The sequence below is a fragment of the Eleutherodactylus coqui genome, chromosome 7, assembly GCF_035609145.1.
Source record: "Eleutherodactylus coqui strain aEleCoq1 chromosome 7, aEleCoq1.hap1, whole genome shotgun sequence".
Classification (NCBI taxonomy): Eukaryota; Metazoa; Chordata; class Amphibia; order Anura; family Eleutherodactylidae; genus Eleutherodactylus; species Eleutherodactylus coqui.
In genome coordinates this window covers 198,415,543-198,439,639 of record NC_089843.1, presented here as the reverse complement: position 1 = coordinate 198,439,639, position 24,097 = coordinate 198,415,543, and the positions used below count along the sequence as shown (strand labels likewise).

The 24,097-nt window shown below is 43.1% G+C and overlaps 1 protein-coding gene across 1 annotated transcript in view; it reads right to left on the bottom strand.

Annotated features, from left to right (window-relative positions):
* TMPRSS9 (transmembrane serine protease 9) overlaps positions 1 to 23,646 on the bottom strand; it is a 174,302-nt gene extending 150,656 nt beyond the window's left edge. The window contains exon 1 of the mRNA XM_066574235.1: positions 23,570 to 23,646. The gene's annotated coding sequence lies outside the window, so the exon portion shown is untranslated. The remainder of the gene's footprint in view (positions 1 to 23,569) is intronic.
* Positions 23,647 to 24,097: the final 451 nt, after the last annotated feature.

Genomic DNA, 24,097 nt, shown 5'->3' with positions numbered 1-24,097 from the left:
ATCAATCCCACCTTCTGGGACTCAGGATCCGGGCCGCATACAGAAATATAGTCTACATGCCTGATGAAAAACAAAAAACTTGCTTCTCTCCACTGAAAACACCTCAGGGAGAGGACACTTGGGCTCAGGGATAGATGGGGCGGCAGGAACCTGCCCCAACACCCGCTGCTCCTGAGCCACCATACGACCAGACAGGTCTTGGATCACGCCCACTAGATCCTGCAACCGACTAGCAAGGAAGCTCATAGTCTTCATTGGAGAGCAAACAAAAACTCACAGGGTAATTTTAAGGGCCAGTTATCATGTTACGGTATCCTACCCGATGATGCGCCAGCCTGTGTTGCCCTAGAACTTACCCGCAACCCCTGTCCCTGCCTACTTGCCTACAAGCAGGCTTGACAAAGATCTTGTAGGTCAAAACGTTGCCGGTATGCTGGGCATGCTTTTTGTGCATGATACACAACCACAACTGGATTAAAATGGCTGTTTAGCCTGAGTTTCAGATGTCTTCTTTTTCCCGAGGAACTGCGGATCTGATTGCGTATTTTGCGCACATTTGCAGCCCCTCTTTCCCCGTAGACTACTATACGGACCTTTAGTGTACAAATGAACACAAAAGTCAAGCACCTTGTGAGTTTTTTTTCCCACACATAAATAAAGGTACTGAGAATTAACCCACTGAAATAAAAATATGCAAATACGCCCATGTGAAGCTGCCCTAGGGGTTCATGGACACTGGCATATTGGCACTATGTTTTTTACAGAGCTGTACGATGGCTGCCATAGAGTAGCAGAAGATCTTTACTGCATTATGTCTCTGATTTCATACAGAGACATATAGAATCAAGCCGAAAATTAAAAATTGTGGATTCCATATTTTATGTATAGAAGTATTCTGCAATAGATGCATTGCTATTAGTAGAGTATATCCCTGTGTATATGACAGTTAGTAGAGCTGGTACAGCAGCAAACACAGGCAGCAGGTCTGTGCAGAACTCCGTGGAGTCCTAAAGCCTGACATCCAATGTAGATACTTGTCAAATTATTTTTCATGTGTATGGCCATCATTTATTTCTTAGTTATTAAAAAGAATCCTATTTACTGTATATGATTATTTTGTATCTCTTACTGATAAATAACACCTTTGGCCGACGTGTCTGATGAAACTTCAGGCCTCATGTCCACGGGGAAAATCAAGCCCGCACAGATTTCTGCCGCGGATGCACTATAAATGTCTTTTTTTTCATGCGGGAGATCAATTGAGATATGAGCTCCCGCACGCGTGATCCGCACTGAAATGGAGCATGTCGCGTTTTTTTCACATGAGTGAAATCAGCAAATCACTTAAAATACCATCCACGGCTATTTAATTACTGCGGATGGTCAATGCTTTGCTATGGGATGCGGATTTCCTTTTTTTTTTCACGCGCAGATTTGCTAAATATAATTTCCCCGTGAACATGAGGCCTTAATCATTTTAGTGACAAACTTATGCAAGGAAAACGATTGCAGCAATAAAAGCAGCAGAAAGGACAAAAAGCATTTTAGTTTTTATAATTGCAACTAGGTAATAGCAATCATGTGTGCAAATTAACCAATTTGTTTTTGTCAATATTCTTTGGATTCTATTAAGTTGAATGTAAAAACATAAAAAAGATGTAGATATTCTAATAAAACTTTCACTGAAGTCACTTCTACATAAGACATGTCTGTGCTTTTTTTCTACATGCATGTGTTAAAGGGAACTATCTGTGTTGTGACATAAGAAGAAGAGAGGCACTGTTTACAATGTAAATTGGCCAGGGAGCTGAACATGGGGGTACAATGGGGGCTTTGTTACATTTTCAGTCTACCTGTTGCTGTCCAGTGGAAATACCTAAATTCCAGACTTCTCCTCCCTCTGCTGATTTTATCACAGGCTGAGAAAGAAGGCAGGGGAGGGGGTCTAGCAGATTCACCAGTTCTTGGTGAGCAGGACAGGGGGATTAACTTCACAGAAGCAGAATATTAATTCTGATGAACAGTCTAGTTTACATTTTACTAAATCTCCTCATCTATTTTGCAATAATTACCAAGTGCTCAAAGCATCAGAGCAAACTTCTTCATAGTGAACATTAATGGGAAATTAAAAAATACACTCATTATCAAAACTAGTCCCTTCCCTAGAAGGAACATATATACATACACTCCTTGTCAGTAACATCCCTCCCCTAGAAGTTGTTGTAATGGAGTGAAACATTCTCTGTGTGATTGTAATATTGATATAAGTAAGTGATTACAAAATCAGAGCAAAAGGGTCATTTATTGTGGAGAACTGACGTCTTGTAGGGAGGCTCAAGTACCCTGTTGTACCGCCTCTAGCTTGGGTACAACATGTGGTTGCATTGCGCGATAACAATTTGTTTGCAAAAAGGAAAAATGTGTTTTTTCAGTACAAAAGATCACATTTCTGTGAATCTGATATTTCTTACCGAAGCTGGATTGGAGCTGCAGGTGTAGTAGCTGCGCCGGTCACTGGAGAGTAGTCAAGACAGCCAGGAGTCGTTATTGGGAAGTCACGGTATGCAGTACAATGGGATGAGACGGAGCATAGTCAAATGGAAGCCAGAGGTCAGCAGCAGGAGGTATCAGTATACAGTACAATGGGATGAGAAGGAAGCGTAGTCAAATGGAAGCCAGAGGTCAGGTATCGGTATGCAGTACAATGGCTCCGGTTCTAGTTCAACTAGACTCATTCAGACCTTTCATTGTGGAGGTTGATGCCCCAGAAGTCGGGGTTGGGATGTTGCTTTCTCAGGGAACTGGTACGTTCAAAATCTTCGTCCTTGTGCATTTTTTTCACGTAAATTTTCTACTACTGAACAAAATTATATTGTCACACTTGACAAAGACCACAGATTTATGTGGTTGAAACGTTGTCACTTATTTCTGGGCACAATAAAGGTTATTCTTGAAAGATACCCCTGGATGCTGCTCCATATGCATGTGGACTTTTTGTACTGAACAAAATTTATGATATTGGTGACAGATAGCTGTTGGCAATTAAGTGGGTTTTAAGGAGTGGCACCATCTCCTAGAAGGGGCTTGGCATAAGGTGATGGCTTTTACAGATCACGCAAACCTGATCGACTTAGAGTCAGCCAAAAGACTTATTCCGAGACAGGCGCGGTGTTCACTATTTTTTGCAGTTCAACTTTATGGTTACATATCGTCCTGACAGTAGAAATGTTAAGGCCAATGAACTTTCCTGGAGTTTTATTTCGGATGAACCTCCTACATCCATTTTTTCTGAGGGGGTTGTGGTATCAGCAATTTCTCTGGATTTGAAGGAGCAAGTCGATAAAGCACAGGATTTAGTTTCATCGAGTCTTCCAGAAGGAAGGCTTTTTGTCCATATTCATCTGGGACTGCAGGTGCTGTCTGAAGCACATAGTTCCATGTTAGCTGGTCATTCAGGGATTAATAATACCCAAAAAATTTTTGGTGGCCGTCATTATGAAGAGATGTATTCAGTTTTGTCTCCTTGTGAGGTTTGTGCCAGAACAAAATTGCCTTGTAATCCTCTGGGCGGGAGGTTGATGTCTTTGCTGATACCTGTGAAACCTTGGACTCAATTGTCTATAGATTTTATTATGGATTTGCCGTCTTCTGAGGCTAACACTATCATCTGGGTTGTGATTGATCGGTTTAGCAAAATGTGTCATTTTGTGGCTCCTCCCGGTCTTCCTAATGCTAAAACCTTAGCTAGATTGTTCATTATTCATATTGTGAGATTACACGGTTTACCAATGAATATTGTCTCCGATCATAGGGTATAGTTTGTTTCCAGATACTGGCATCTTGTTTGCTCTCGGTTGGGAATTCAGCTTTACTTTCCCTCGGCATATCATCTAGACTAATGGGCAGACAGAGACATGTAACCAGTCTGGAACAATACTTGCGGTGTTATGTCTCAGAGAACCAGGAGGAATGGTTGAGGCTTTTGCCTTTAGCTGAATTTGCTTTGAACAATAGATCGTTGGAATCTACGGGGATGTCGCCTTTTTTTTGTAATTTTGGGTTCCAACCATGTTCTGGTCTCTTTTCTAAAGGTCTCGGGAGTGCCAGAGGAGAATAATTTCTCCTCTAACATCAAGGTGATTTGGGAAAATATTCAGAAGCATCTTCAAAGGACGGTTCAAAATTTCAAGCTGGTTGCAGATAAAAGGCATTCTGAGAGGATGGATTTTTTGGTGGGAGACTTGGCTTGGATGTCGACTAAGAACATAAAACTCAAACAACAGTTCTTCAAGTTAGGTCCATGATTTATCGGCCCTTTCAAAAACATTGAAAAAATTAATCCGGTGTTGTTTCGCTTGGAGATTTCCAGCTCTATGAGGATAACTAATGTGTTTCACAAATCTTTTTTTAAAAAGTTTGTTGATTCTGGAAATGGTTCACCTTGTTATGCTTCAGTTATGGTTGATGGAGATATTCAATTTGAAATAAATCGCATAGTGGACTCTCGTTGGGTTAGGAAGTCTCTACAGTATTTAATGCATTGGCGTGGTTATGGTCCTGAGGAGAGGACATGGGTACTGGCTGCAGATTTCCAAGTGAATTGGCTTATAAAAAATTTTCATATACAATCCGAATCGACCTGGTTCTAAAGGTCCTGGAGTCACTTCTAAAAGGGGAGGTACTGTTGCAGTGGTTCTGGGATCGCTTTCCTTCTAGATAGTCTGGTGCAGGTTTTGTGTGTGTTTCTGTCTTCTGGCTCTGGTGGGAGTGGTATTAGATGAGTCATGCTTGATCTCACCTGTGGGTATTTTGTCAGGGCTATTTAGCCTGGCCTGGGGCTTGGTTTGGGTGAGGTTTATTTTCAGTCATCTGCTGGCTGTAGAGGAAGCCAGAAGCTAGGAGCTGGTTCCTCTGTTACCTGTGATTATGCCGTGCTGAGTACAGCATTTTATATTTATTCCTTCTTGTTTTCTGTGTCATTACCCTATCCCTCATAGGGTTAACTAGAGGCCAAGGTTCGAGGTCAGATTTGTCCTTGTCAGGACAGGTACTCTGCTGGTTAGGCAGGTCCCTTCCCTGATTTTGTTTATTAGTCTGTTTCCTTTAAGTGGTTGTCCTTATTTTGTATTGTTTGGTATGCAGTAGCGTAGTGTTTTCAGGTTACGTATCCAGCACGTCTCGTGCAGACATGACAATGAAGTTATATCAGATCATAACCCTATTCATAAGGGTGCATTCACACGGGTGAGCGCAATATTGGTCTAAGAAACCTGGACCAATATTGTGCTTGAAAAATTGCAATTCTTGATAAAAGCACGATGTGTTTTTGCTTATATACTTACGATATTTACAAGCATGCAAATCACATGGCATGCAAGTGCAATGCGATTTTTTTTTTTTTTTTAAGATCCCATAAGAAATAATAGGGAAAAATAGGGAATATGCTGCAATTTTTAAATCTATTAGCATTGCTGTGAGAGAAAAATTGCTCATGTAAGTAACCACATTAAAAGCGATGTATTTTTAACAGGCATGACTGTCCATATCACTATTGGACGGAACTTGCATGCGATACTTGTCCATGTGAACAAACCCTTAGGCCAGATTCACACAAGAGTAGGCGTATTTACGCATGCCTGAGCACAGTGCTTTTGCGTAACGAACATTCCTCTTCCAGCAGAATTACGCAGCATATCACGCATCTCCTTGCATATTGCGTGCACATTTGTGTACCCCTGTTGACTTCTGCAGGGACCTTTGGTGAGGAAATGCGCAGAAAAATAAACCATGCTGCTTTTTTTTCTACATGACCAAAATGCACAGGAAAATACACGCATGTGATTGAACCCACTGAAATCACGGGATCCTATTCTCTGTTGCGCCCGTAGATTTTGACCTCACAAATACGTCAGTGATAATCTGTCCTTAATTTCCTCAAAAATAAGAGCACAGACACTAAATCGGATATTTTTTTAAAGGTAACTTAAATTTTCACTGCAAGGGTACATACACATGGACAAATAAAAAGTTGCTTCTAAGATTCTCGGGCACAACTCACATCGGACCACACATGCGCATCCCGTTTGTGTGCTATCCAATGTACGGAACCCTGCACATGCTTATAGGACATGCTGCAATTTATTTTACTCTGACTTTCTGAGTAAAAGAAAAGCCCATGTGCATACACCCATTCACATAAATGGGGTTTGGACCGAAAATTGGACAAAAATATTGAACGTGTATACCTTATTGGAGTAGAAAGACTAGGAACAGGACAAGTAAAAATATAAAGGGGCAATAAATAACAAAAATAATGCATTTTTGAAAACTTGAAAATCTTCTTGCCATAAGGGGTAAAACAAGCCCCCAAATTACTTCAATTATATAAGGTGGTTGGATTCCAGTTGTGACCCACCAGTATTGTAACAGACCCTCAATGTAATAATGATTGTATCTGTAGCCCCTGAAGTTTACAGCCCCAACCAGTAGAGAAGAGCCAAGAAGGCCACCGAGTACTTAGCTGGAGTTAATATGACTCCAAAGGAACAGTTCTGCCTAACAGAAAACTTTGATATTCTGAAACTCCCCCACCTTTCTTATCTTTTGGTCTTTTGAACCCTGTTTTGGTGGAGTGTTCGTTATTTTAAATTAAATACGTATCGAGTGTTATAACATACTCCAGGTCACTACCATTGAACACCTCCACTCATAACAAATATTGAGAAGTGATTTAGCATACCTGGTCCATTTATGTTGTAAGTGTTGTGCCCAACAATTGTGTTTTAACCCTTTCCAATCCACTGTCTGACGTCTGAAGACATTATGATTTAAGGTTGTACAACTCTGATGTTGGAGGACGTCCGTCGGGGTTCTCTTACTGTATATTACCGGCCTCTCTGCTGTCGGAGCCTATCCAACGTGTCACCGTATGCAGTACTGGCTTTAGCCAGCATATAGCGCCATTGTATAATGGCAGAAAAAGAGTAAGCCCCTAGGAAAACCAGAATACAAATTGGATTGGAAAGGGTTAATTATCTGATAATAAAAATTTATAGTTTTAGTATAAGTCACGTCTGTGAATTGGGCTTTACTTTCCTTAGTTGACTTCAACTGCCCTTCTCTGTGAATTTTTTCACTTTCTATGTTAGAACCAACGACAGAAGAAGAAATTCCAGGCTGCTTTCTGCTGCTCGCCCCACCACCTGCGCAAACGACCATTTTTTCCCTCTCACCTCCTCTGGTCCCTCCCCAGCTCTCATTACTCATCTCACCATAATCTGCAACCACTCCCTAACCTCTGGCACCTTTCCCTCCGCATTTAAACACTCCATCATATGCCCTCTGCTTAAAAAACCAACCTTTGACCCGACCGATGCTGCCAACTACTGACCCGTTTCAAACCTCCCCTTCATCTCCAAATTACTAGAACTCTCGGTCTACTCCCGCCTCACAAGCTTTCTCTCTGACAACTCTCTCCTCGACCCCCTCTAGTCTGGTTTCGGCTCTCTACACTCGACCGAAACCACCCTCACAAAAGTATCAAATGAACTGATGATGGCAAAGTCGAGAGGCGACTACTCCCTACTAATCCTCCTTGCATTTAACACAGCCTGCCATGACCTCCTTCTCACGACAATCCGCTCTATCGGCACAACACTGCTCTCGTTCTCCTCCTACCTCTCTTACCGCTCTTTCAGCATCTCTTTTGCTGGCTCTATCTTCTCTCCACTTCCTCTCGCTGTCGGGTATCCCAGGGCTCGGTCCTTGGTCCTCTTCTCTTCTCTATCTATACAGCCCCAATTGGACAAACCATACTCAAATTTCGCCTCCAATAGCATCTCTACGGTGACGACACCCAACTATACACCTCTTTTTGTGAGATCTCTGAACCATTCCTACAAAATATCATGGACTGTCCGTCTGCTGTCTCAAATACTATGTCCTCCCTTTTTCTCAAACTTATCAACTCTAAAACTGACCTTCTCGTCTTTCTGCCTTCCAACCGACCTCCCCTCAACATCTCTATTCCAGTGTCTGGCACTATCATAACACCCAGACAGCATGCCCGATGCCTTGGGGTCACACTAAACTCTGACCTCTCTTTTACCCCCCACATCCAATCTCTGGCCCGAACATGCCACATGCACCTCAGAAACATTGCTGAAATCCAGCCGTTCCTCACCACGGACACGCTAAAGACACTCATTGTCGCCCCCGACTTCTCCCAACTCGATTACTGCAACTCGCTATTCATTGGCCTTCCCTGCACCAGAGTCACTGCAATCCAAACTAAATGCGGCAGCCATTACTCAGATGCCTCTGCACTATGCCATTCACTGCATTGGCTGCCCATCCACTGCAGAACAAAATTTAAATTACTCACCCACAAAGCTCTCCATGGTGCCGCACCACCGTACATTGCCTCCCTCCTGTCCGTACACCACCCAGCACGCTCAGTCCGATCCACTAACACACTCAGACTAAACACCCCTCTAATACGGACCTTACATGCTCGCTTACAGACTTCACCAGAGCAGCACCCGTCCTCTGGAACGCTCTATCCCAAGGCATCCAGACAATTCCTGATGCACAAAATTTTAGATGCGCCTTAAAAACTCACCTCCTCAGGGAGGCATATTAAATCTTCTGACCTAGTCCCCCTGTACCTTCCTATTGCTCTCCTCACCTTTCACCCTGCTTATCACATTTGACTTCTACTTCTTCACCTCCTTACCGCCCCCACCCGGTTTACTTTGTAATAATTGATTTCCACATGAAATCCCCTACTGCCTGTGTTCCCCCATGCCTCACCCTCTTCCCCCCCTTGTACCTCCTGTACCACTCCTACCCCGTTTATTTTAAACTGACTGTATATCACATGTAATTGTTGTATTGTCTGTGTTTCTCCCTTGCTTGAAAGCACTGAGGAATAAGTTGGCGCTATACAAATAAAGATTAGCTATACAAGTTAGCTAAATTGTTTTTGCACTAGACGTTAAATACATTGTGCTGAGGGGTGTATTGGGTGGTCATATTGTTAAATATAAAAGCACATGTAGTTTGCTTATGTGTTTAATCTTTATGGCATTGCACAGGTGATTAATTAAGGGCAAGGTGACCCAATCAAGGTGTGATAAATTGCATCTGTAAAATTTCCAAATAGAGAGTATTACATCTGAGAACTATGTAAAGCAAACAGACGTGTATGTGAGCTGGAGCCTGTATGCTGTATTCTAAAGTTTGATGTTTCTTAAGTGTGTGACTTGAGATTACTGACCTAAGATTCAGAGACTTTAAAAAGAGTCACTTGTATTTATTTAGTGCCTATTAGTGATGAGCGAGCATACTTGCTAAGGGCAATTGCTCAATCGAGCCCTTAGCGAGTACCTGCCCTCTCGGGAGCAAAGATTCGGCTGCCGGCGGCGGGCAGGGAGCTGCGGGGGAGAGCGGGGAGGAACGGAGGGGAGATCTCTCTCTCCCCCTCCCCCCCCCCCCCCCCCCCCGCTGCTGACTGCCGCAACTCACCTGTCACCTGCGCTGGCAGCCGAACCTTTTCTCCCGAGCGGGGAGATACTCGCTAAGGACAATGCTTGATCGAGCAATTGTCCTTAGCAAGTATGCTCGCTCATCTATAGTTCCTATCCTTTTTCATTTTCACTTGCATATATTACTTTTATCTAATCTATCTATACCATCGCCATTTATAAGGTGCTCCATGATTGACAATGCCTTTGAACAGCCGTTCAAGGGTGCATACTGCTGTATGAGATGTGACTGTGTTGCGCATTTGGAAGCCCAGATCCAGGATCTGTATGCACAGCTTGCAACACTGAGATCCATTGACAACCTTGATAGGAGTCTGCTGCTCACTAAGCAAGCACTCTTTGGCACAGATGTGGGGGTGGATGGTATGATATAGAGACTGGTGGGGTGTCCGCAATTTTGGCTGCATGTGTCATCCATTTTTCTACCACTGTAATATCCCATTCAGGCCTTGAGAAGTTAGAATGCAGTTATAAGTTTCTCAGTCCCCCCTGCCTTTTGAATATTCACATTTGGAAAGGCAATTGTTTTACATTCCCATGGACAAGAGTGAATAAGCCCATTCTTCTGGCCATCCTGGCTCCCCTTATCTGTGTAGTTTAGCATGAGTAACCCAAATTGCTCCAGCGTTCAAATTTGGGAAAATTCTTTTAATAATGATTATTTCTCATGTGAAGGTCTTAGCCCGAAATGAATTATATTTTCAGAATCGGGTGGGCCAGCTGAATAAAACGCATCCAAAGTCATTGAAGTATGAGCCCCAGGACACCTCCAAATGGCAAATCTGCAGACCTCATTCTAATTTACGTGTGACGTTTTAAATGCTGAAGATGTTGATAAAATTATGACCAAAAATATGCTGGACATACATTCCTGATTAGAGGATCTCCTGTGGAGATATGGCTGAAATGGGTAATTATAGTTTTTCACAGGTCCGTACGCATTCACCCTACCCTTCTCTGAATGACCCCAGAGGGGACAGGGGAGGTGTGTTCTGGGAAAACTTTAAAAACTGGGGGGTCAGATATACCAGGTGTTAGACCTTCATAGGTGCGCCAAGGCGTAGGGAGTTTCCCATTTGTTTTCCATGACTCCACAAAATCAGAACCTTGGTCCGAAAATCCCAAATTTGGTATCTTTATTTCTTCTTTGTTTTATTTTAAGTATTGTCTGTGGTGTATACCTGTAAACTTCATAACCACTGTTACATCTTTTTCTGTATATTTTTGGGTATATAAATATTTAGCACTGCTAGTCTTTTTTTTTATAAATCTGCAATTTATTAGTCAACCCTTGTCCATTTTAAAATGAACCATAACTGCGAAGATTGTTTTAATAATTGTTTGGGTTCAAGCTTACCTGGGAAACAAAAGCTGGTGGTGGCAGCGAATGTGTGTGAGTATTGTAGAGTGCTGGGTTCATTAGACCAGATCAGGGGTTGATTTGAGCTTTCATTCTGCATGCATGCAGCAGTCTGGGAAAGCTGGGTACAAGTCCGCCTGTATTCTAATGACTCCACACTTGCAATCCCACTAGAGCGATCCATCTAGGCTCTGCTATGACAAGTATTCACAGTGGCGAGAGCACTCGGATTAGTAGAGTCATGACAAATCAGTGATAAAGGAGGGATCGAACCCTATCTCTCCCAAGTGACGATGTCTTTTCTACTGGATCAGCGCATAGCAAATGTGATGCTAATATTCAAAAATGGGTCAAAATGTGAACCCGTAAACTACCGACCAATAAGTCTTACTTCTATTGTGGGTAAAATATTTGAAGGGCTTCCAAGAGATACTATTCCAGAGTTTCTTAAGGAAAATATCTGTGTTACACAGTATCGGCACTGATTTATAAGGCGTCGCTCCTGTCAAACCAATCTGATCAGTTTCTATGAGGAGGGAGCTTCTAGACTGCATGGTGTTTGATAGTGTACCACATAAAAGATTGGTATATAAAATGACAATCACAGAAAATGGCCATATACTTACTGACTAAGGAGGGCAGATAGCTGCATCCTCTCATCATGCAGGTAGCAGACTACTACTAGTATTTGGTACAGAGAAGGTGAGGGGTAGCACAGATAGTATGAAAGCACAGAATTTGCCGCATTTCTGCCATGTGTAAACATACTCTAAGTCAGATTGAGGTACACTGCCATGTGCAGAGTGGCCTGAGTAGTAATAGTGTCCCCAATATTGGCTCCAGTAATAAGTGACCCCCACAGTAGCCCCAGTAGTAATAGTGTCCCCCAGAGTGTCCTCAGTAGTAATAGTGTCTCCTATACCGCCCCAGTAGTAACAGTGACTCCCACAGTAGTGCCAGTACTAATAGAACCCCTCCTGAAACCAATATACTTACCCTCCTCCTGGTCTCCAGAGCACCACATTTCCTCTTCTCAGCGCTGCTGTGGGCGGAATATGTGTGCCCATAGCAGCGCCTTCTCCCCTCTCCTCTCATGGAACCAAGGGAGGAGGGGAGGAAGATGCTGGATGCACACACTGCCGTCAATGTGTGCATCCGGCAGCAGCACCGCAGAGTGATTACCATCCGGTTGTATCACTAGAATTAAATGTTGTTGTATCACTGGACTAATGTTTCTGTTAGGCTAGGCGACGGGTTACCATCAAGGCGACGGGTTACGCTCTCTATTATGCTCCTGCTGGAGCTCTTTTTTTCTTTATACTAGGGTTCTACCTCTCATTTGGGGGCGCTCTGAACTAACCTCTGTGCCTAAAAGCTAATATCGTGGGCTGGAATACATACCTTCTTGTATTCCTAATGTTCATCGTACTTTCTTAAGTACTAGCCTACTTATTAGACAACTAGGTGGGAGTTGTAAGACATATATCTATGTCTCTTCCCTGTAATTTCTTTTACCTATAGGGTTAGCATCGGTCTGTTATGCATCTCAGACGATAGGACTATTGTGTCGCAGTCCCTCAGTTTGAGCAGTAGCCCGCCACGATCTATCAGAAAGCAGGAATTAATTGCACTTTCAGTTAGGGCTCATGTATCTGAAGATAGGTTACTAAGCATTTTCTTACCTACCCGTACTGAAATTAAGGCTAAGAGCTTGCCGTTTATTCCAGTTAATCTATCCTCCATGATACTCTAGAAATAATAGCCTCGTCATCTAAAGTTTGAGTACTATATCTCCTGATGATCCACAAAGATTGAGTGGTGAAACGCGTAGAGTTCAAGTACTTATTTTAGCATCAAATCATCTGAAAGCAGATACCACTACTGCACTATTACCTTGTAGCTGGTTATTATCTTCCCAGCCTATAGAGGGGAAAGTACAGCCGTATTTATTTTCTCAAGGTGATCTATTGCTTTTTACTCAGCACCTGGAGAAAATACACTCCCATTATAACACACCTTGGGTTCAAATTGACCGGAACCTGAAATCGTGGACTTTAGGTGATCTATAACTTAAAATACCGGCGTCTGGCCATTGTGCTATAAACATCTCGTCTGGGACCCTTTTTCCATTTAGGACCTATGGGATAAAAGCATTGGATGTGCATTGAATCCCATACGTCCGGTGTTAGTCACGAAAAAGGTGATCACTAAACACGATCCAACGCGGTGTTTGAGTGGGGATTAGTTATTTCAAAAGACTTTGACAGGCTCATATGGAATATGATTTAAAGAGCTAAAACTTTAATATTCTGAAACTCCCCCACCTTTCTTATCTTTTGGTCTTTTGAACCCTGTTTTGGTGGAGTGTTTGTTATTTTAAATTAAATACGTATCGAGTGTCATAACATACTCCAGGTCACTACCATTGAACACCACCACTCCTAACAAATATTGAGAAGTGATTTAGCATACCTGGTCCATTTATGTTGTAAGTGTTGTGCCCAACAATTGTGTTTTAATTATCTGATAATAAAAATTTATAGTTTTAGTATAAGTCACGTCTGTAACATAGAAAGTGAGTGGGTGCTGGACGTAGTTCCGAGGAGACTGGGATAGAGGTTAGCCATGCAATTTTTAGAGATTACTTTTTGGATGTTGTTCATTTTTTTTCTTTGAAATAGGAGGCTAATTCTCCACAATGAGATCTGTTACTAGGGCCTGTTCTTTGGGACTGAGTAGGGAGTGGAAGGTGTTGAAGAGTTGTTTGGGGTTGTGGGGTAGTGAGGAGACAAGGTAGGTGAAATAAACTTGTTTGGAATGGTAAAGGGCTAGGTTATAAGTTTTAAGCATGAATGTGTAGTGGAGTAAGTCTGCAGGCAGCTGGATGAAGCACGTTTGCGAAGTGAGCGAAGGTTGCTGCGGTCTGCGATTGATGGTTCAGGTCACGGGAGGTGCCGCTTCATCCAGGGCATGTCTGAGCGTGGTGTGGTAGTGTTCGGCTGCCAGGTTAGGGCAGGGGAGGAGAGAGATAGGCGACAGGGAGGACTGGATGGTCTCAGTGAACTGTTGGGTGCAGTTGGACTGGAGGTTCTTAGAGGTGCGATAGATAGGAGGGTCACAGGACATGCTAGGGTGCCTGCTGGAGAAAGAGAAGAGGTTGTTATCTGAGAGTGGAAGGGGGGAGTTAATAAAGTGAGAGGCAGAGCAGAGACAGGGGAAGATTAAATCGAGAGTGTTGTCATCTCTGTAAGTGGGGCAGTCTGAGATTTGTGATAGGCCAGGGAGGAGGTAAGCGTTGAAAGCCGGGAGGCAGATGAGGAGCTGGGGTTGTTAGTAGGGATGTTGAAATTGCCAAAGATGAGTGTTGGGATGTCACAGGATAGGAAGTGGGGGAGCCAGGCAGCGAAGTGGTCTAGGAACAGGTGGGTGGGACATGGGGGCCGGTAAATAACTGTGACACGCAAGGACAGTGAGCGAAAGAGTCATAGGGTGTGGACTTCGAATGACTGGAAGGTGAGCGAGGGAATGACCTGGAAGGTCCTCTGTGGCTAGGGGTAGCAAGGGTAAGCATGTGGTTAGGGGATTTGTGTGGGTGGCTGAGGTGTTTCTTGGCAGTATGGGGGGTTGGAGGCGTCTAAGGAAGGTGAAAAGTGCATGGGAGCTGTGCATGGGTGAGGAGAGGAGGGTGGGGCTGATGTGATGGAGTGTGCTGGGGCTGGGCGTAGGAAGAAACTGTTAAGGCTTGAAAGGAGAATAGCGGTGGAGGTTAGTATGGAGAGGAAAGTATTTTTCTCCAGACTGTGGGTGATTTTACCTGTCTCCTGCTCTGTCAAACTGTGCTGTATAACTGCATAAGACACTTGTTCCCAACACTTAATATTAGACACCCATGCATGCCAACCTCATGTGTGGCAATGAGGTTATCACTAGCTTTAAAGTTCTGGCTGCAAGACTACAGTTAAGAGTGACTAGTTACAGTTCACTAGTCAACCAGCTGGCCCCATCTTTGCATGGCTAATGAACAAGATAGGGAGGGGGGGGGATGATGGAGGTTTATTGTCCTCTTTAAATAAACAAAATGTGCCCAGAAAAACGAACATGAGACAGAGGAGAGGAAATATGCTATTGGTGGAGGTGATAGGGAAAATTACATGTGTCAACAAATAGAGTGAATTCAGTTTATATGAAGCCGTGGAACATATCATTGCACACGGATTATAACATTAAATGAAAGATTGCACAGCAGTCCAGTAGAGGGGAGGCAGATCAGTCAAATTCATATTGAATGGAGCAATGGAAGAGTGGAACATACCATTGCACACAGATTATGACATTAAAGGGGTTCTCCCGCGAAACAAAGTTGGGGTATACACTTCTGTATGGCCATATTAATGCACTTTGTAATGTACATTGTGCATTAATTATGAGCCATACAGAAGTTATTCCCTTACCTGCTCCGTTGCTAGCGTCCTCGTCTCCATGGTGCCGTCTAATTTTCAGCGTCTAATCGCCCGATTAGACGCGCTTGCGCAGTCCGGTCTTCTCCCTTCTGAATGGGGCCGCTCGTGCCAGAGAGATGCTCCTCGTAGCTCCGCCCCATCACGTGTGCCGATTCCAGCCAATCAGGAGGCTGGAATCGGCAATGGACCGCACAGAAGACCTGCGGTCCACCGAGGGTGAAGATCCCGGCGGCCATCTTCGCAAGGTAAGTAAGAAGTCACCGGAGCGCGGGGATTCGGGTAAGTACTATCCGTTTTTTTTTTTTTAAACCCCTGCATCGGGTTTGTCTCGCGCCAAACGGGGGGCTATTGAAGAAAAAAAAAACCCGTTTCGGCGCGGGACAACCCCTTTAAATGAAAGGTGACTTGATATAAAATGCAAATAAAACGGGGAGAGATGCACTCAGCAATTCCACTAATCTTAAGTTATACACTTAAGAAACAGCAGACCTTAGAATGCAGCACACGTAGAATGGGCTCACACAAGCAGGTCGGATTTCGCATGGGGAAGGCCCACAGTAGATTCTGGCTATGAGCCCAGTCAGTGACCCTGTGTACCTCCATGAACTGTACTGCGATTGAATGCGGAGGATCACAGTTTTTTTCCTCTTTATTTGTATTTTCTGCGTCCTTGCTTAGCAACGATGCAGGTACCCGCAGCCCATACGCCCATACGCAGTATTAATTGTGTATGGGCTGCGGGTTGGACACCTCCATTGACATCAATGGAGACGATCTGCGTGGATTCCATGGCAAAATAGAGCATTTTTGTTTTGCTCGCGGAATACACAAATGCATGCCTTTCAATGCCCGCATTTTACTGTGGATCATTCCTGTTTTTACTGTATATAATTGCACACTTTACACACAATTAAAAAACACATTAAAAACACGTGCGGTTTTTAACCCCTTAATGACATGGCCTATTTTGGCGTTGAGGACCAAGCGATTTTTTTGGTATTTTTCCATCTCCATTTTTCAAAAGCCATAACTTTTTTATTTTTCCGTTGACGCGGCCGTATAAGGGCTTGTTTTTTGCGTGGCGATCTGTAGTTTTTATCGGTGCCACTTTTGGGTACATAGACAATATCGTAAAAAAATTTTTTTTTATGATAACCGGGAGAGAAAACGCATCAATTCTGCCATAGATTACTTTTTCTTTTTTTTACAGCGTTAATCATGCAGCATACATGACACTAAATTTTTTCTGCGGGTCGGTACGGTAACAACGAGACCAAAATTGTTATTTTTTTTTAGGTTTTTACACTTTTTTGCAATAAAACCCCCTTTTTTTGGGAAATCTTTTTTTTTTCTCTATAGCTGCATTCAAAGTCCTGTAACTTTTTTATTTTTCTATGTAAGGAGCTCTATAAGGGCTTATTTTTTGCGAGACGAGCTGTAGTTTTTGTTGGTACCATTTTGGGGAATGTACGGCTTTTTGATCACTTTTATTGCATTTTTTGTGAGGCAAAATGCTAAAAATTAGCATTTTGCCTCGGTTTTTAGCGTTTTTTTTAACGCTTTTTGTCGTACAAAATAAAAAGCATGTTCAACTTTTTGTACACGTCGTTACGGACGCGTCAATACCCAATATGTGGGGTTTTAATTTTTTTTCCCTTTTTTATGCTAATATTAGAAAAAGCATAAAAAAGGGGGTTTTTTACATTTTTCTTTTTTTTACACATTTCTTTTTTTTTTTCACTATTTGAGTCCCTCTGAGGGACTTGCAGCACTATGCCTATGATCGCTGTCATAAGGCATGGCAGAGCTACTGCTCTGCCATGCCTTATCGCTTGTACAGCGATTATAGGCACAGGCAATACAGGACGCCGGTGTCTGGCGTCCTGTTGCCATGGTGACAGACTGGGCTCTCGCGATGACATCGCGAGAGCCGGCCGGAGACACAGAGGGAGCGCGATCCCTCTGTGAACTCTTTCCCTGCCGCGATCTACTTAGATCGCGGCAGGGAAGGGGTTAACAGCGGGGGGCGCATCTCCGATGCCCCCCCGCTGTTGCAGCGGGACGCCGGCTGTGACTGACAGCCAGCTCCCGCTGCGGGATAGCGCGGGATCTTATGTAATCCCGCGCTATCCCCAGGACGTACCGGTACACGTCCTGTTGCGCGAAGTACCAGGCTCCCAGGACGTCCCGCTACGTCCTGGAGCGGGAAGGGGTTAATAGTGTATGCAGTTTCCTAAAAACATTTGTGGTCTTTGAATACTGCATGCAGTTTATTTTTAATGTGTTTTTCTCTATTGTGGTTCAAAAGTACAACAAAAACAGGAACACACCCTAAAGCCACTCACACATGCGTTCAGAAAATGCAGCTTGAAATCATTGCATTTTTACCACAACTTTGTGCAGTGTTTTTGGATGCATGGTACAGCGTTGGACAGCTGAACTTTTGTACCCGGGCCCCCGAGCCTCTAGGTGCACCTCTACTTTGGCGTTTTGGTATATGGATTTCTTGGGGTGTATTAAAGGAGATGTCCCGCGCCGAAACGGGTTTTTTTTTTTTTAAACCCCCCCCCCGTTCGGCGCGAGACAACCCCGATGCAGGGGTTAAAAAAACCACCCGCACAGCGCTTACCTGAATCCCGGCGCTCCGGTGACTTCTCTACTCACCGCTGAAGATGGCCTCTTCCTCCGTGGACCGCAGCTCTTCTGTGCGGTCCACTGCCGATTCCAGCCTCCTGATTGGCTGGAATCGGCACGTGACGGGGCGGAGCTACACGGAGCTACACGGAGCCCCATAGAGAACAGCAGAAGACCCGGACTGCGCAAGCGCGGCTAATTTGGCCATCGGAGGCCAAAAATTAGTCGGCACCATGGAGACCAGGACGCTAGCAACGGAGCAGGTAAGTAAAAAACTTTTTATAACTTCTGTATGGCTCATAATTAATGCACAATGTATATTACAAAGTGCATTATTATGGCCATACAGAAGTGTATAACCCCACTTGCTGCCTCGGGACATCTCCTTTAAGTATCTTTGCATACTTATTTTTGACCGGACTGTGTTTGCTCCTTGTAGAACTTGTGTCTTATTTTGACATCTGCTTGTAGTGTCTGATTATAATTATTACAAGAAAATAAATCCGCGGCAGCAAGCTGATGCAGTTTCAATCAGATGGAGGATGGATGCACATGTACCCCAGGTATGGGATTTTTACATACAGCTGATTTGTATCTGTTTTAATTATACTACTATATAAGGGGTGTATTTATGGGTGTGACTATTCTTGATAAAGATCAGTAATCTGATCGAAACGTTGCATGGGTGCTGTGGAGGAATAAAAATCATCTGATTGAAACTGCATCAGCTTGCTGCCACGGACTTATTTTCTTGCAGAGGATTTGTGGAGCCGAGGGTCCCAGGCTCTATCTGTGGCTGGCACTTAAGTTGCAGTCCCACCTTATTGGTACGATGGAGTAGTGCTGTTTGCATTCTTTCTCTATGATTATAACTATTAGTTGTACATCAGCCAGAGACTTTTTGAGGTTTCTTTTTAAATGTTGTTCTGCGTCATATTGTTGGTAATAAAGATTGCCTTTGATCTTTTTTTATGTTGAGTGATGTGCATTTTTTTGATATAGTTTTTGATTTGTGAGATCCATCAGTCCCTAAATGGGTCATTGCCGATAGCAAGGGATGTACATAAAAGTCATGGGGGTCCAATAGCAAAATTTAGAATTGGGACATCCCCAAAAAATTACATTACAGGCAGAAAATCTTGAATGTGGCAGTTTAAGATACAGAAACTCAGATGTAGTATAAGAGTTGGTTCACTGAGTATTATTTAATGTTGCATAATTCCATTCGGTGTTTGATAGTTGCTGAAAACAGAGCTGTGATGGAATTCACAAATGGTGCTATTCAGCTTCTTTACTGCAAAGACAACAGACACTAATGGAAACCTTGTAAAATGTGCAGCAAAATAGCGTCTGTTTTGGTGTCTGTTCGGGGGTTCCGTCACAGCGCTGTTTTTCCGCAGTTGTCACAGAACTCCCCATATGAAATCACACAGCGTATTAACGCTGTCTGAATGTTCCCTAAGGGCACGTTTACATGTAATGCAAATAGTGCAGAAAAACATCAAAACCTGCGTAATTTCCGCGTGAAAATCCACCCCATTGGAGCAGATTTTGATGCGTATTTTGATGTTTTTCAATGTCAGACTTTACCTCTTCTATTATAGTTTCTCATACCGATATCTCTCTTGCCCATGTGCTTCCAGCCTAATAAAAAGTCAGCGGTAGGACAGAGGGCAGGCCATTCAGCCACGGGTTTCCCCCCAACCCATGAGCCCCATGGCAGTTGCGTAATCTGCCTACATTGGCAGCACATGAAAAGAAAAGGGAAACAAAAAAAGGAACCAGCGCTCAGAGAACAAACCAGAAGGCAGCAAGGTGGTAAATTATTAAAGTAGGACTTAACCCTCAGATCCAGGAATTTGGATTACGGAACCCGCGGTGACATCTCAGTTCCAAGTAACTTGTCAGTATTTAATAAGCAACCAGCATAAAGTACATAAGGGGTCAGATACAAACGTAAGCTAAAACCATCTTGTGCAACGCATTTTGGGGTACAACTCCCTTTCCCAAGCACATGTAGGAAGGTATCAGCGAATGCAAATTGTAGGTGTGTGTGTGTGTGTGTGTGTGTGTGTATATATACATATTTCCACGCATTAGTAAGGTGGCCCTCTCACCTTTCCAAGAGTGCGCCATTAAGGCACCACTGCTGTCAGCATTATTGCCAAAGCTTTTGTCACTTCTTTTACAGCAAAATTAACTTCTATCCATGAGACAATGTTTCTGGACACATTTAAAAGCATTCCTAAGATTGACCTGCATGCTTAGGATTACCAGTGTAATTGAGAATATCTAAACACATTAATCCTGTACATTGTGTTCATTTGATGTTCTTCAGTGAATGTCCAGTTCTAAGGCCGGCTTCACATGGGCATATTTGCCCACGCAATATGCAAACAACTGAGTCTATCGATTTCAATGGGTTCGCTCACATTTCCATATTATGCATGCGCATTTTGGTCGCGCCAAAAAAAATCCAACATGTTTTATTTTTCTGCGTATTTGCGAACCAAAGGTCCCCATAGGAGTCAATGAGGGGTGCGCAAAAGGGGAAGCGTGAAACAATGCATTTCTGCTGCAAAAAAAAAAAACATCTGGAGCTCATTAAGACTAATAAGCCATTTCAATTGGTGCGTCTTTGTTTGCAGTGCGCAAATGAACATGCCTTGCAGGCACAAACAGTATGGTGAAATACATCACACACCCAAAAAAGCATTGTCAATTCTGCAAACTGCAACGCTCAAGCGCGTGCAAATGCGCGTCCACTCATGTGCAGCCGGCCTAACTGATAGTCCAGAATAAATACACCATATAGAATGCTCCAGACCTCAGTGATAGACAGTAAACAGGAAGGCTGCCATCAGATTATCTCAACCCCAGGGGCGTAACTAAAGGCTCTGGGGCCCGGGTGCTAAAGTTCAGCTTAGCTCCCTTTAGAAGTAGCAAAAGTCAATGGGGCAGATTCATCAAGCAATTTATGCTACAAAGTGCTGTAAAAAAGTTCACTATATGTTTTCTGCCAAAATTTGCAAGCTTTACGTTTTCTTAACACTTTTGAAAAATCCTGTTGTCAAATTTGTTATATTTTATGCCAGAAATTGGCACAAATTATAGTAAAAATCTATGCCATTTCATATCTGGCATAAATTTCCATTCAGGTGCCCAAGAAACCACAGATGCACCTAATTTGTTTAGAGGAGTGCACCCCCTAAAGGGCCTCTCCAGTGAAAACACATTTTCCATCCCTGCCTCCCTCACCTGATTGCCTGTCACACTCTGGAGTTCTCCTCAGTACAATGCCGGTACTTTCATGCAGTGCAGCACCATGTCTGATACTTATTAGGCATCATTTTGATGGTGAAATGTTTTGGTTACACTTTCACATTAATCCCATGATGTATTAGCTAGAGACTATACCATTTCTGCCTGCTGGGGGAACAGTTTAATTATTATTACCTTGTATATTTACCTAAATAAGCTATAGATCATAAGAGTACAGTGAGGAGGATGAGCTGTGCTCTTCTCTATTATAACTGTATGACAGGAGCTGTGTAATTATCATCAGCAACTATTAAAGGAGTGTTTGTGTCCCACTGTATGCCATTTCTGTGGTAGGTTGTATGCAACACCATTACACACACTGGGAAATTGACTAGTTTCAGAAAGCATAAGCCCAAGTAAATCTGAGCTGTAAAGAATTGAGATCACATGACTACCTGAGGAGAAAGACTCCAGGAGTTTCTGACAGAAAAGAATCAGTACCCAAGATAACATTAGCTGACTTATATATATTGGGGCTAGTACAGCGTTGTGTTTATTAAGACGGGCGTGTGAAACACCAGTCTTAATAAATGTGCCCCATGTCTTATAATTGGTGCTTATTGCTAGACAGATAGTGTATTCCTATTGGGTGCAATGGCTGCAAAACCACACTCTAAAGCAAACAGACTATTCGCCAATTAGAATTACAATGGCCAGCTAGCGTTTGTTACAGCCTTCTAGCAATTCATCTGCAGACGAGGACATGGCCGTGAAAACTTTTATTGTTTTTCAAGATATTAAAAATTAACCCCCGTTTCCTCAGAAATACATGAGACCAGGCCTCCCAACCATCCTAGATTCGGTGGGACAGTCCTGGATTTGAGAGGCCGCCACTTAGTTAGAGCGTACCCTGTACAGAGAATAGCTTGGCTCCCCCATCGGCTGCGGACATACTGTACTGAGAGCAGGAGATGAGAGGAAAGAAGAGTCACGTTATACATTGTATATAGAGCATGCTTTCAAGGTCCTGCTCCAGAATATGAGAAGGGAAGAGTGTTCCTGCAGCCAATGAACAGAGTTTCTGCAACAGGAGCCAGGTGGCAGTGGGGGGGTGAAGTATTAAGTGGGGCCACGGAGGGGACACTACCACAGTGTGGACATACTTTGTGAAGCTATAAAGGGGTATTAGTATTGTGGGGGGCACTGAGAGGTGCATTGGAGTTAGCAGCAGGTCGGGAGCAGTCTGTAGAATAAGGTTGTGACAGGAAGAAGTCTTATAGCAGTCTGGGCACAGATGCAGAAAAAAAATGAAAACGGACAACTCCAAACAGCGAAGACATCATCTGTAATCACTGTAGGTAACTGGACTGCAATCACTATCACTGTGTAGAGCTGGTATCTGGCCATTTTATGGTGACTGCATTATTTATAGGCATACTAGAGCTGAACTGCTCAATCCCAGTCTACCATGCTAGAAAAGAATACATATATTTACTATATATTTACTGTTTATGTACACTTTTGAGTTTAGCTATGAGGCCCTATGATAACCAAGCACTAAGCCATAAGGCTGCTTTCACATCTGTGATGGGGGTTCTGTGTTCCTGCTCTGTTTTGGGAGCAGGAAAGGAGAATTCCCTGGCCAAACGGATCCATCTTATGACGGAACCAAATGGACCCCATTGACTATAAAGGGGTCTGTTCAGTATCCATTCAGCTGATCAGGAGAAAGAACAGAGAATTCCCAGACCAAACAGATGTGTCTTATAACGGAACCAAATGGACCCCATTGACTCTAATGGGGTGTGTTCAGTATCCATTCAGCTGACCAACATTGTACCAGATGAAAAATGCTGCATGCAGGACTTTTTCTTCCAGTATTTTGTGCTGTCTGTGTGATGGAAACTCCAAAGCAAGGTCCCAGTGCAGAGCGAAAGCAGCCTAAGATGAACTGTAAGGGTCACTAAGGGGAACTATTACTGTGAGGGGGCCATTTAGTGTCACTATTACTGTAAGGGGGGGGGGGACAAAAAATAAAGCTTAGCATAAAAATTAATGGCCCACTGTAAAAGAAAAAATTGCTGCAATGTGGTTCAAAAGTTGGGAGGTATGAAGGTGGTAAAAGAGGTTTACATTGGGAGAGAGTAGGTTAGTCAGGCAACTCTCAAAACCTTATGTTCATAAATAATGATACAACTTCCATGCAATGAATGCAAATTTATGTAATGAGACATACAAAACAACAGATGCCTATTCTAATTCTCCATCAACAGCTTGAACTATTTTGCGATGGCGGCTCATAAACTTACGTTTGTTTGTGTGTTTATAAAGCTCTATTGCTTGCTCATGGACGAACTGTTATCTCATATTCTCTGCATGGTAGCTGCAAGAAAAACAAAAATATATATCTCAGCTTAGGAGCCACAGACTTATGGAGGAAGTTGTTTTTTTTTAACAGTGAAAATACCCAGAGAACAACTTACCAACTTGTTTATGCCAGAATTATGATGTCAAAAGTCCCAATTTTGATGCAAGCAGGTTTCACACAAAAAAAAACTGCAACTTTTTGCTATTTTACGCTGGCCCTGACACTTAAAAATAAGAGAAAGTGGGTAGGGGTTTGCAATAGGGAAACTTGCCTAAATTCTAACTGAAGTCTATGCCAGCTTGTTGCTGACATAAATTTCAAGTTTAGAGCTTGGACGGCCCGAAAGACACGTCGCACTTTGTATCAGCGCACTCTTTACTTCAACCAAGATACAGTAAACCATAATTGTTTGGCATACTGTCTTTTAGGAAAATGTACACTTCTACTTCAATATTAGCCATGCAGTATA